This window comes from Lepus europaeus, chromosome 12 (genome assembly GCF_033115175.1).
Source record: "Lepus europaeus isolate LE1 chromosome 12, mLepTim1.pri, whole genome shotgun sequence".
NCBI lineage: Eukaryota > Metazoa > Chordata > Mammalia > Lagomorpha > Leporidae > Lepus > Lepus europaeus.
The window spans coordinates 32,821,922-32,836,323 of NC_084838.1; the positions used below are offsets into that span (position 1 = coordinate 32,821,922).

The window sequence follows — 14,402 nt, forward strand, 5'->3', positions numbered from 1 at the left end:
GTACACATGGCCTGTTTCTTCTTATCCTCTCATTCCCCACTCAACTCTGCAATACAGCTTTGAAGCACACTGTTGTACTAAACTTTATTTCCTAATGTTTGCAGGAGAAGTCCTTTTCATTGTCTTTCCTCACTTTCCTAACTTCAGTCTTTTCAATCTCTAGTCACTTAAAATCATCCTAGTAATTTACTTATTTGATGAAGGGAGACAGTTCATAGGATTGCAAAATTGGCTTTGAGACCTAACCCTTACACTTACTGGTATATAACTATGGACCTGCAGTTGGAACCACTTCGTGTCAGCTGCCTCAGGCATAAAGTGGGGAGAGGCATCCTAGGTGTGTGGGGTGAAGCAAGATTCCATACACAGGAACTCACACCAGGTCTGACAAGGTCTGGATTGCCCCTATGCAATCTGACCACCCTTTCATATGATTCCCCGGAGCGTTTGCTTTCGGGCCATTTCTTTCCCATGTGTCCTGAGCAATTCCTTCCTATGCTCTCTACTGCTTGTTTCTCTCCTTAATCCTTAAATTTTGCTAAATGCTGAGATTTTGTGTTTGGCTCCGTGGTCTCCCGCTCTTTCTATCCTCTTCTTCAATAAAAACAAGGATTGATATTTACTGTGAAATTTATGTATACTCAGATCTGGATGTTCCAGCTTCACCTCAAAATTAACTTCTGCCCAATAGCTTCATGTGTTTTTCCTCCTTGGTCCATTCCCTCTCCTCATTCTTCCATCACCATTAATCCAGCTATCAACAGTCAAACCCAAAGTACCATCTTTGATTCTTTGCCTTCATGTTCTATAGTCAATCTGAAAACAAATTCTCTAGGGGAAATTCTCCATTCTGACAGTTCTTACGGGATTTTCAGATTGAAACTCAATATACACATTTAGGCTTGGTTCAGTAGGGAACCTAGTTAATGACTAGTACATGGTACATGGGTGGTCTGGCCTTTGTGGGATGTCAAAATATTTTGAGTTAATTAAATGATACTCTGTTGCTTATAGACTCCCAGTACAAGATTATTTCCAAAGTTTCACAAAGTATATGAAGCCAGGAAATTCCAAAAAAGCAAAAAAGAAAAAGGATTCACATTTACACCAACCTACTATGTACCAGGAATTGTATTAAGTTCTCTAGTTTCCAAGATGCAGTGAATATAAATTTTTAAGCATTAAAAGGTACAGGGGCAGGTATTTGGGGCAGGGGTTAAGCTACTGATTGCAACACAGCAGCCCATGTTGGAGTGCCTGGGTCTGTGTCCTGGCTCCACTCTCCATTCCAGCTTCCTGAGAGACAGCAGGTGATGCCCCAAACTCCAGCCACCCACATTAGAGATCCAGACTGCATTCTGGGTGCCAGGTTTCAGTTGAAGAGTAAAACAATGGATGGGAAATCTCGATCTCTCTTTCTCAATCTCTTGCGCTCTCTCTTTCTAATTAATTTTAAAAATACGCTGTCACAAGGCTGTTTCCCAGTGGCACTTCAGAGGACCACTCTTCTTCATAGGGGTGACTAAGAAAATGTGTTCTTGTTTGGGACTGTAGTTTCCCTGGAACATTTCATTACTGTCCTCCTAAAAATTGATCAACTTGGAGAAATGGAAGTCATGAGTTGGCTTCTGGTATACTAATGCAGGAATTATTTTTTCATGACTAGATTTCTCATTCATTTACTTAATCATTTATTCAGCGAGTACTTATTGAGCCTCTACTCTGAACCAGGCCAGTGCTGAGTGCTGAAGATGCAGCTGTGGGTGCCTGGTCTTCACAGTTCTAAAAAGACAGCTATACAAGAGACTGCTGGAGAAGTGGAGAGGGGTGCAGGAGCACACAGCAAGAGGCCCTTCTTAGACTAGCAGGCTTCACTTTTCGGACTTGTTTCCCAGATACATAACTCTCCCTCCAGTGCAGCTCTACTGCCACCACCCTCACAATTTCACACCACATTCTATTGTCCACAATAGGCTCCCTGCCTCCAGTCTCACCACCTCCAATTCCTCCTCCACACTGCGGTCACTGTCATCACTTTCTAATTCAAATCTGACCATATCTGAAACTTTCCCACTCTCCCAATGCTCCTAGATATTTGTATAACATCGAAACTCTTTGCTCGGGCTGGTTCCATCCACTCTTGATTTCCGTTTATTTCTCTGGCCTGATGTGGTGCCACTCCAAGGAGCTAGGAACCCGACTGCTCTTGCTGCAGCTATATAGAACTACTTCCAGTGCCCACATTTTTTTTTCTTGCCTGGAAATCCCTTTTCTTCTCCTTGTCCTTTTTCAAGACTCAGCTCACATCAACCCCCCCCCCCCCAAATATCTTCTTGATTTTCTTACTTTCTTTAGGTGGACACTCTCCCTTTGTGTTTCCATAGCATACTGGGCACATCTCAATGAGGTCCCTCGCTCTACAGCATTAGGTGTTGGTCAGCATTGCCCACGTGCTGCTCATCCTTGTATAGTTCTAACCACATGAGATGACTTAATGTTAGCCTAATTTATCAAGTGTTCACACATTTCCCCCGCCTGGAATGTCCTTTCTATCCTTTCCCACCTGCTAAAGACTATTCGCTTTTCAAAAATATCTCCATGATCATCTGCTTAAATCCCCCAAGGGAAGAAAAAAACCACTTACATGTCTGTCCTATTGGCACTGGTGTACTCTAAAATTCTAACAGTTAATCAGATTGCAGCATATATAGTTAAATACCTGTATCACCCTTTTGAAGCTTAGAACTATTTTTTTTACTTCCTTATGTGTTTTTGTCCCTCTAGACAATGCATGTTTTCTGGATGGAGGAGAGATTGCAATATAGCATACATGTTAACAGCTCACAGTAGAGTACAGAGCTGTCCTAGATGTGACTAGATTGCACAATCTGTGCTGGCCAGAACAATGTTATACACTTTTATATGGCCTTCAGTGGGAAATACAGTTTGAGCAATAAGTGCATGTGAATAGAATCTGAATATCATCAAAATGATCTTGCAGATCATCTTGCAGATGAGGGAAGAGAAGGAATCCTATCATAATAAAGCAAATAAAGAGTTCAGTAGAAAGCAAAAAAAAAAAAAAAAGACACCAATCTTTTCTTTCCAAGATTTGCAAAGAAAATGAAAATGTTCACCATGAAAAAAAGGACACATGCTTACAATTATTTTTAAAACCCCTCTATGCCAATTTCAACTTAAAAATATTTCTGGAAAGGCCTTTACTTCACTGGTTATTTGAAAAATAAAAAACACTCTCAGATTTCTATCTTACTGAATGCCCTTTTTTAAAAATTACAAAAGTCAAGATGTTTGAATACTGTGCACCACTTTCTCAATTGCCCTCTTTTCTTCCCCAAGAATGTCTTTACCTTTGGCTATGCCGATTTATAAGCCCAAGTCTCCCTTATATGGGGAATTTCTCAAGTAATTCCTGTGTGTCAGGCTTTCTCCCACTTCAAAGGAGTCACACAAACTGTTAAAAATTGAAAAGGTCTCCATTCCAAAGAGCAGCAGAGATGGCTCCGTGACCTCTGCTGACAGTAGTCACAAGAACTGGATCTGAGTTTCCAGGGTCTCTCTGTCAGCCTCAGTTGGGCTTCCAGATCCCTCGCATGCTTCTCTTACAAATTCAAGGCTCTAAGATACAGAGGAGCCAAAAAAGAGCCTCTCTGCCCATTCCACCTTCCAGGAACAAGCAAACAGAGATGGAGAAACTTTCATCATGGCACTTTCTAGACCTAAAGAACGAATTTGTGATTATGCAGAGGTTAGCCCAGAAATCAAGTTTTTACGCTCCTCGTGTGACCTTCCAGACGTCTGCAACTAGAGTTGCCCCCTGTGGACAGGAGCTGCCAACCACAGAAGCAGAAGGGGCACAGGAATGCCGCGAAGGCTGCGCAGCCCCCACCTCGCCCTCCACCTCTTCCTGCCTTCATGGGCCTCTGGCCACTCAGTCTCCTAAGTGACTATTGGCTATCCCTGTTCCACTCCCCTTTGTCCCAGTCGTGGGCTCCTCCTGTGCCAACCCTGTCTTGGCTGTTTCTAAGAGCCGTTGCATTTCAGGCTTTCAACCCAGCTGCTGGCAGGCTCTGCACTCTGAGACCCCACCCCAGTGGGGCTGGCAATTTAGGGAGTCCTTTTCTTAGGACCTTCTCCCTTTGGGCAGCAAGGTACTTGGGACCTAGATACCAAGCTGCAGGTGGCAAAATAATAATAATAATTAATAATAATACTCTTTCCCACCAAAGAGGTTAACAAGAAAAATAATATCTCCATAAAGAATAATAATAACCCAGAATCCTCCACATATTCCACACGTGTGTGTCATAAAACCCCGGGGCAAGAATAAAGCCCCAGCCTCCCCTGACACCGCTGCCACAGCAGCCACTGTGCAGCTCCCAGCGCTGCCAAGCTGTGTGCGTGAAGACAGCACCTTCCCTAGGGACGAGAGATCCCGGCGCCCAGGGTTTCTGGGAGGTGATTATGGCAAGCCTTTCAGTAACTCATCATTCATCCCTGCACTGACCCGAGCCTCACCCCGGCGCCTCTGGCACTGGCGCTGAATCAGAAAGCCGAGGGCTATCCCCCAATCCTCCAGGTGCCAACCCGACCACCACTACCAAGCGCCCAGGGCTCAGCGCGGTGGAAAGCGAGGCTGACAGGTGCCCGCGCCGAGGGAAAAATCAATGGCAATGCTTACAGCTGGGGGTTAGAAATCCCAATCCTCGCCCGGGTGGGCGGACTTGGCTTCAGCTACCCGCAGGACGCCCCGGCCCGCACGCCCACCCACGCGCACACCAGCGAGCGTCGCAGCCAGGAATGCAGTCAGGAGGGTGGGACCGGACGGAGGGAGCCTCCACGCCCCCTTTGTCTCCACGCTTCCCAAATGACAGGAGAGGAAAGTTTACGAGCAGAGCAGGGGGAGCTTTCTGCTGGGTCAATCTGACACCTGGCAGGCGGCGACCCTCCCAGGCATCGCCTCTTCCCCTGCACAGCCCTGGCGCCGCCTTCCTCCGCACCTTAATACCCGCAAACCAGGCGTGGGTCACCTGCATCGCTGCGTCCGGCCGAGACCCTGCCCCTCGCTGCCCCAGCTCAGCCCCGGCCTCCCGGCGGCCGCTGCAGCTGGCGCCGCACTCACCTCCCGCGGCGGGGGCGTCCTCCCGTGCGCCCTACTGGGCCGTCCGGCTCCGGCCAGCCAGGAGCATTCAGGCGGCGGCTGGAGGCACGCTTGCCCCGCGCTGCTGCATTCCGCCTGCGTGGGCGAGCGAGCCGGCGGGCGCGCGGCGCGGGCGTGTACGAGTGTGTGTAGTGCGAGTGTGCGTGTGTGCGCGCGAGCGCGGGGCGGGGGTGCGCGGGATCACAGATCCCCCTCGGTGCCCATCCCGCGCACAGCCTCCTCCTCCCGGCGCTGCCGCCCGCACAGGGTCCAGGTTTCAGGATCTCCTGTTTGTTTAATGAAAGGAACGGAGCAGAGGCTGGCTGGGAGGGGACGCGCGGTGGGGGCGGAGAGGCGGGGAGGGCGCCGGGCTGCGCATGCCCAGAGAAGGACCCTGAGCGCTGGCTCGGGAGCCTAAGCAGAGCGGAGACAGCTAGCTGTGGGGACAGGCGAGCAGGACTGCGCCCACCCCAGCAGCCGAGGCTCCGCGGGGTTCCCCGAAGGCAGCGGGGACACCCGCGGCCAAGGTGCGCTCTGCACTGGGACTCCGTGGCGCGCGAGGAGCGGGAAGCGGGTGGCGGGATCCCATCCATCCTTGGCTGCCGCTTCTGCACGAGCCCTCAGCCATGCCCGGCTCTCCTCGCCCCGGGGTAGTTTTAGTGTTTGCACCGGGGTCCTGCCAGCCACCGGCACGTGTCTCCCCACAGCTCCGAGAGGAAGCACCGGCTTCAGGTCGTTCCTGAATTGAGTTGCACGATGTGTGCGTCTTTCTTCTCTGCCAACTTCCACTGTGTGAAAAGCAGAAAAAGGCAGCATCCTCTGGAGTCCTAAAGCAGGTTGAATGAGTGGCGGGTTGGGAAAGGCACGCAGTAACCCTCAGCAAAGAACTAAGCGGGAATGGAAGGAAGGTGAGGCTCCAAGGCCCCCATCCTCAGCTTCCTTTGGAGAAGGGGTTAACTGCAGGAGACAATGGCCCTATTGAAGAAAAAAAAAAGAACAATGGATCCTTTGTTTCTCCCCCCCTCCCCCTTTGCCTCCAATACCAAAACAATTCTAGGTCTTGGTAAGTGGGGCTTCTGGCTACTTGGTAGAGTGGAAGAACCGTCAACTGGAAGGGAGTCCAGTAAGAGAACTTGAGCCTGCCATAGCCAGTGGCACAGTAACCTGAGGCCCTGAGGCCGTGGAGAGCCTTTGCCAGCGGAGTGGAAACTTCCTTGGTGAGATTGTTCTATGAGCAAAACAGGCAAATGGTTGGGGCCCATTTCAAGAGCTCCCATTTGCAGCCTCCTCCCTGTATAACCGCCTTCTCTTTTCCCCATTTTCTCTCCTAGAGAAGAAACAACATCCAAGCAGGGAACTCCCTGCGAAGATCTCCCCACCTCCTAACTACTCCTTTCCCGTCCTTCCAGGAAAGGACGGCCTTTTGGCCACCCCAGCTTTGGAGAGAGCCAGGACAGCCTGCTCTGTGCAGATCTTTCCCAAGCGTTCATTAAAGATCACCTCTGAGCACTTCCACTCTGTAGTGGAAAGGAGCAGATGCCTTCTTGCTGAACTCTGACCCGTGTCCCATTCATCTTCCCAATAATAATGCAGAGTGACACTCCAACAGCAGGACAATTAGATCAAATCATACAGCACACCCGGAGGAGGGAAAACAGCACGTCTGAATACCACCAACAAAAGCAAAGTTTAAGAGAAACGACTTGGAGGAAGGAAAGAGGGAAGGGAAAGTTCTTTTTAAAAGGGAAAACACCTTGGGTGGAGAGGCAGGTTCCTTAGCTCGAAGCTCATTGCAAGGAGTGGAGTCACAGCCTCTCTTTGCTTTTTTTTTATAAAAAGCACAAGGTGGTGAGTCCAAAAATTGGGTGAGGCCTGAAACAGAAAGCTAGAGTTAGGGCAGGTACAGGTCTTAGCTTTGCAGCCCTATTAGTGGGAGATGGAAATAAGGTTCTTCCTTCTGCCATGCTGAGTGTCCAGGATGGCCTGTCCAAAAGCACACTCTCCTTTACCTAAATTTGGCCTTGGGTACAGCAGAGAGGAATATCACTCCCTCAAGGACAGGCTCTGTTCACCATCTCAATGCAGAAAATACCTCCAACAATACCGAAGGTGAGGGAGACTATAAGGTCAGAATTGCAAATAAAGTGGAATTTCTTTATGGTGCTTCTGCTACCAAAGACAGTGAGTGAGCAGCTTTGGAAGAGAATTTTCCTGTTGTGGGGGAGTGAGAAAAGCACAGCAGATTCTACATGAAAAGATGGTGTGTAACACATTAACATGGTGCCTGGCATACAGCACGTGCTGCACGACTTAGAGCTATTATCATTTTGGTTATTAACATTCTCATGTTTGTGATGTTTATTTTAAAAAGGTTGAGGAGTGAGAAGATCTTCTTTCCTAAGCTTAAACAAGTAAAACAGATGAAAGCAAAACGCCTTCCAATTTTCCTTCTGGCTTCCTCCACTGCCCCCTCACCCATCACCCTGATCATTGATGTATTCAACTCCATGTAATGAAAAGCATGAGGCGGTGTGAAATGGAGACTAGCTCCAGCTCTCCCCTTCCACACTGAACTCTAGACGGAAGTGTGAGAGAGCATTGTCTTTGAGCAATATGCCTCCAGCACTTTTTGCCACTCACATCTCACAGTGATTAAGGAACCCTCCTGCCTGGTAGGATTTCTTGCTGTAACATCCCACCTACATTGGCACACCAAGCTTTGTATTTTCACTCCCCCCACTTTTTGTCTGCCTTCTAATTTTAGCTACCAAATGTGTTACTCCTCCTAAGCAACAGAGTGCCCAAAGCCAATTAACATGCACACATCTGCAGATGGTTTGGAGAGAAATTAAAATGAAGAATTTCAATGGCAGCAGGTATTTTCAATGCTCCTTAAATTCAGATTTTACATTTAACACTCAGCCTTTCCACATAGATAAAGGATAAGCCCAAAACTTTGCACTTCCCTCCAGCAACCAAGAAAACAAGTATCTAGTGTATTCACCTCCCACATCAGCAAAATAATAGCATTGTTGCCTGGCTTTGTTCAAAATTATGTATTTTAAAGAGAACTAGCTATTAAATTTTAAACAAAACTAGCTGTTCAAGCTTAGTATCAATGCAAACTAAATCCTAGAATAAAAGCAAATAATAAATTAAAGCATTGAACATTAAACTCTCCAGAGTTGTACGTGCTATAGATATGTCTTGATTCTAAGCAAATTAAAAGAAAATGATTTCATTAAGTGATATATTGGTGAGATACTTTAACAAATCTCTAGTATGTGTGCATATATTCTTTATTTTTAAAATAAATATGAACACATAATTTCCATTTGAATTGTGGCTTACCTTTAATTTGGGCAGTTTTCAAATACTATCCTAATGAGAAAAATAAATATATAATTTTTTATTCTTGTAAAATTTCATATATCTGTATATCTACATCTATATCCATAGCTATCTTCATCTTTCCTGGCCTAGTAAACACAATTGTAAGGGCTATCTATTGATTTGTTATTCTCAGAATCAAAATGTTGCAGTGACTATCAAAACTATTGGATAACTATTCCAATAATCCTTTGCATGTACTCTTGTAATTCTTAACACATCATGATATTTTCTATGCCAGTTTTACCTGACTTAGGTGGTTATAAGTCCTTCAAGGGCAGTGATTTCTTTTCTTTTTGTTTTATTGTTCTTGGTGTCTTGTAAAAGTAAGTGGTGTATGTTCAGGAGATATTTAAAGAGTAAATGAATAAATACATAGGCAAGAATGACTTTATGGCACCACTTACAGTTGAAGAAGTCAATGGACATTGTGTGTGTGTGTGTGTGTGTGTGATAAGCTTTTTCTGTGATTATTTAAAACTGGAAGTTGAGATCTGAAAGCCAAAGCAGGCTTCTGCAGATAGTTTTTATTCCCTTGGAAACATACAAATCAAGCCCATTCTAATTTCTCTGGTTTGGAAAGTGAATGAGTTTTGGCTCAAAGTGTCTTATTGTACAAAGGAAAGCTTCATGCTGGCCAACCTAATCCACCAGAATAATGGTTCTAATTTATTAAACTTTCCCTCTAAGTAGGATGAAATAGTTGATTCATTTTAGAACTTATTGTCATCAAAATAAATAATCCAACAAGTGAAAGGACCACCCCAGCATTTCTACTGTTACTGTTGTGAATGAAAAGTACCAGGAAGAAGTTGGTTCTAGTATCATGATTGGGCATTTGAGAGATGGGGAGTGGGTGGAGATGAGGGAAGGCCAAACTTTGAAGGGTGACAGTTCAAATCACAACAATATAGAACCAGAGAAAGAACAAAGTAGACCAGGTGATTGGTATCATATTTACCTTTTCCTTTTCATTCATTCACACATCCAGTAAAAGAGTTTGTTAAGTGATCTCCAAGAGAGAGAGACCCCAAGACAGAGCGACAGTCTTTTATAGCATAATCTTCAAAGTAACAAGCCATCCATCACTTCTGCCACATGTTATAGATCACATAGACCAATCCTGGTGCTCTCCTCAGACTGTCTTCATTTTAGGGAACCATGTATTTCTTGTTGAGTCCTGATTGGTATATATTTCAAGATTAATTGTCTTATTTACGGACTCATCTCACCCACCTTGAACCTAATGCTTGTTGCTTTTTTTTTTTGGACAGGCAGAGTTAGACAGTGAGAGAGAGAGAGAGAGAGAGAGAAAGGTCTTCCTTCCTTTGGTTCACCCCCCAAATGGCTGCTACAGCTGGCGCGCTGCGCCAATCTGAAGCCAGGAGCCAGGTGCTTCCTCCTGATCTCCCATGCGGGTGCAGGGCCCAAGGACCTGGGCCATCCTCCACTGCCTTCCCAGGCCACAGCAGAGAGCTGGGCTGGAAGAGGAGCAACCGGGATACAATCTGGCACCCCAACCAGGACTAGAACCTGGGGTACCGGCGCCGCAGATGGAGGATTAGCCTAGGGAGCTGCAGTGCCGGACTGTTGCTATTTTTTTTTTTAAGATTTATTGTATTCATTTCAAAGACAGAGTTACAGAAAGAGGTTGAGAGAGAGGTCTTCCACCCAATGGTTCACTCCCCATGACTGCAATGGCCAGATCTGATCTGATCTAAAGCCAGGAGCCAAGAGCCTCCTCTGGGTCTCCCATGTGGCTGCAGGAGCCCAAGGACCTAGGCCATCCTCCACTGCCTTCCTAGGCAAATCAGCAAGCAGCTGGATCAGAAGTGGAGGAGCCAGGACTCGAATTGGGGCCCACATGGGATGTCAGTGCCACAGGCCAGGGCTTTTACCCACTGCACTGCAGCGCCGGCCCCTCTGTGTTGTTTTACATGTTCTGATTTCTGTGTTTCTCCATATTCCATGATTTATATTCTGGGTTAATAATACCTAATATGACCCAGCCTCCAGGATTCACTCATATGTGTAACTGGAATCCCCCCACCCCCCACCTCGGTTCTCTGTGTCTCCACAAGTGGGACTCCCACATGTACCAGTGATCTCCCACCTCCTGCTACCATCCTTGTTATCACTTCATGAACACTTCATCGGGAATTGTGAGAAACATCGTTTGACCTCCATTTGACTTTATGTTGTAGGTGTTCTGCTATTTGCATTTCCTGTCTGCAGGTGCTGCCCTAATTCAGGCGATAAGGTCTGCAAAAGTCCATCTATCTTTCTTGTTCAGTCTGTCCCATGCTGCCAGTATGGAACTTTTTACTGCCAATAGCTTACATTTGACATCAGTGTCTTCATTCTTGTTATCTTTAAGATGAGAGGTCTGAACTAATTAATCATCACTTTTTGAAGTCTAATCCAGGTGTCAACAAACTTTTGCTGTAAAGAACCAGTTGGGATGGACTTTAGACTTTGTAAGCTGTATGATATCTGTCACAACTGCTCACCTCTACAGCCTCAGATAAGGCATAAAAGAATGAGAAAGGCCGTGTGTGTGTGTGTGTGTGTGTTTACAAAAAGAAGTGGTGGGTTGGATTTGGCCAGCGAGCTGTAATCTGCCAACCCTACATTCAATCCTTTATTCTCTGCCCCTTACCTCTGTCATCAGCAAAGTAGTAGGAAGAAGGAACTTGAATCTTGCTCTCTGTCCTATCTGTAGGAAAATAATGAAAACATGAAGTATTGGTATCAGAAACCTTAGTTCATTGTCAATTGAGTGGTGATTCGTCAGTGAGCAAGGATCTCACAGTATCTTAAAAATACACTCAGAAAATTTTGCTTTTTCTAGTTGTAAAGCGATAGGCTGTGTTTTCCTCATGGAACAGTGGCAGCAACAGCAGTTATACTATTTTTAGCCTAAAACCAACTTATGCAGCCCTAGAAGCTTAATGAGAAGAATATTTTAAAAGAAAGTGAAAAAACTGTGAGCACAATATTCCTGTCTGATAAAATAGAACAGGTAAATATGTATTAATCATGACTAGCACATTAGGAAAATTGCCTCTCTAAAGATAAATAGTTTCAACCACAATAAAGGAGAATACATTCTTATTTAGGTCCTAGTGCAGGAGCAACATCTCTACTGAGTTGAACTCACACAAACTGAGTTGCTGGCTGAGCATTTTTGTACATTCAGCCAACTTAAGAAATTCTAAAAACAGCACTCCTCCAAAGTAGACTCTGTAGACTCAATGCAATCCCTATCTAAGTCCTAACAAGGCTTTGGCAGAAATAGAAAAATCCATCCTAAACTTCATATGGAATGACAACAAGACCCCAAGTAACCAAAACAATTTTGAAAAACAAGAACAAAATTGGAGGTCTCACACTCCCTGATTTCAAAACTTACTACAAAGCTAATCAAAGCAATGCGGTACTGGCATAAAGATAGACATATAGACCACTGAAATAGAATAGAGCTCCCAGAAATAGATTCTCACATATGGACAAAATGATTTTTGTCAAGTGTGCCAAAACATGCAATGGGTAAAAGATAGTCTTTTCAACAAATGGTGCTGGGAGATGTGCTTCCTCACGTGCAAAGTAATGAAGTTGAACTTTCACCTTAGATTATATACACAAATCAGCTTAAAGTAGAACAAAAGCCTAAATATAGGCAGTAAAACTATAAAATTCTTAGAAGAAAACAGAATGACAATTTTAATATGACACCAAAGCATAAGTAAGTGATGCCCCCCCAAAAAAGTAAATCGAGTGAACTAGATAAAAACTAAAAATTTTTGTGTATCAAAGGATAAAAATGGAAGAAAATATTTGCAAATTATATAGATCATATAGCTGAGAAGGTGTTAAGATCCTGAGGATATAAATAATGCCTACTACTAAAGCAGATTAACAAAGGGGCAAAGAAATGTAGACATACAAGATATACAAATGGCCAATAAATCCATGAAAAGATAATCAATATCACTAGTTAAGGGAATGCAAATTAAAATCTCTATGAGATACCACTTCATACCCATTAGTGAAGCTATGTAGAAACTGGGACTTTTGTGCACTACAGGTGGCAATGTAAAATGGTGCTGTCACCATGAGGATTCTTTAAAAATTAAAACCTAGAATTACCTTGTGATCCAGAAATTTCATTTCTGGGTATATACTCTCCAAAAATGATTGCAGGGAATTGGACAGACACTTGTAAACCTATATTCAGAGTAGCATTATTTACAAAAGTTCAAGGTAGAAATAATCCAAGTGTCCCCAATTAGTAAAATGTATGTTACACAGTGGAATATTATCCAGCCCTCAAAAGGAAAGGAATTCTGACCCATGCTATAACATAGAGGAGCCTTAAAGACTAAGCACAAAAAGCCAGTCACAAAAGTCCAAATGCTGTATGGGTCCACTTTTATGAGATACCCATAGCAGTCAAATTCACAGAGGCAGAAAGTAGAAACGCAGAGGCTGTGGGCAAGCTGGAATATGGAGATAGTATTTATGGATATAGTTTCAGTTTGGGAAGATAAAAATAGTTCTAAAAATGGATGATAATTACACTGAAAAATGGCTAAGATGTTGAATTTTAAATTCATTCCCCCAATTTCTACCACTCAGCAGCCTCCCTGTCTCAAACATTTCCATTACCGATATCCATAATCTAGTAAAAAGAAGTTATCTGGTCAACCTTGAGATGAATCCTGACTCAGCCAGATGTTTGTAACTGCACATTCACAGGCCTCAGTTTCCTCTTATGCAAAGCATGGAGATCAATTTATGTTAGCAAATCATGAGAACTAAATGACACAAAAATGTCTGTCTAGTAACTGATATTCAATAAATAGAAAAAAATTATCTGAATCATCATTCATCACGTTTCCTACCCAAAAGTCATCCTGAAAACCTGAAGTTACCTGTGGCCTCTTATTATGTATAGCTACCATGTTTTGTGAAGCAAATTCCTTTTTCAAAATATTTCATAATTTTGGGGCTGGCACTGTGGTATAGTAGTCTGAGCCTCCACCTATGGTGCCAATATCCCATAAAAGCACTGGTTCATGTCCTGGCTGCGCCTCTTCTGATACAGCTCTCTGGTTATGGCCTGGGAAAGCAGTGGAAGATGGCCCAAGCGCTTGGGACCCTGCACCTATGTGGAGATCTGGAAGAAACTCCTGGCTTCTGGCTTCAGATGGGCCTAGCTCTGGCTATTGCAGCCATTTGGGGGAGTGAACCAGCTGATGAAAGACCTTGCTGTCTGTCTCTCTCTTTCTCTGTCTACACATCTGCCTCAAATAAATGAATAAAAATATTTTTAAAAAATTTATGATTTCTTTCTTCCTATTCTCAAGGTCAATATCAAGGTAAGAGCTTGGTTTCCTGTTCTTAGGTTAATGTAATAATCTACTTATGGATTTTGATACTTTTTTTTAAAACTTTTCTAATAGGATTAAACTATGATCATCATTATTACCATTGTTCTTTTTAAAACAAAAACATTTTGTGTATTTGGTTCCAATTGAATCAGAGAACTTGAGATCAGGAATTCCAGATAGTATTCTGAGAAATCATATCTAATATTCTGATTTTGCATATTTATATCATTTCAAATTTACTGATATGGTTGCTAAAATACAATGTCATGAAAGGTATAAAGGAAAAGCTATGAGGATTTAGCCAAAAATAATCTTTCATTGTTGCTGGAATAAAACAACACATTCATATGAAAGTGGTATTTTAACTCTCTAATTTTGATATGTATAAATTATAAATCAAAGACATTTGACTGAAACCTTTAAAGAGTATGTCTCCTAGTTACTAAGTAATCCCATGC

At 43.9% G+C, this 14,402-nt stretch overlaps 1 protein-coding gene across 2 annotated transcripts in view; it reads right to left on the reverse strand.

Moving 5' to 3' along the window:
• Positions 1 to 5,225, reverse strand: part of PLPPR1 (phospholipid phosphatase related 1) — a 340,049-nt gene extending 334,824 nt beyond the window's left edge. For both annotated transcript variants that reach the window (XM_062207867.1, XM_062207865.1), the window contains exon 1: positions 5,144 to 5,225. The gene's annotated coding sequence lies outside the window, so the exon portion shown is untranslated. The remainder of the gene's footprint in view (positions 1 to 5,143) is intronic.
• Between the last annotated feature and the right edge of the window lie 9,177 nt (positions 5,226 to 14,402).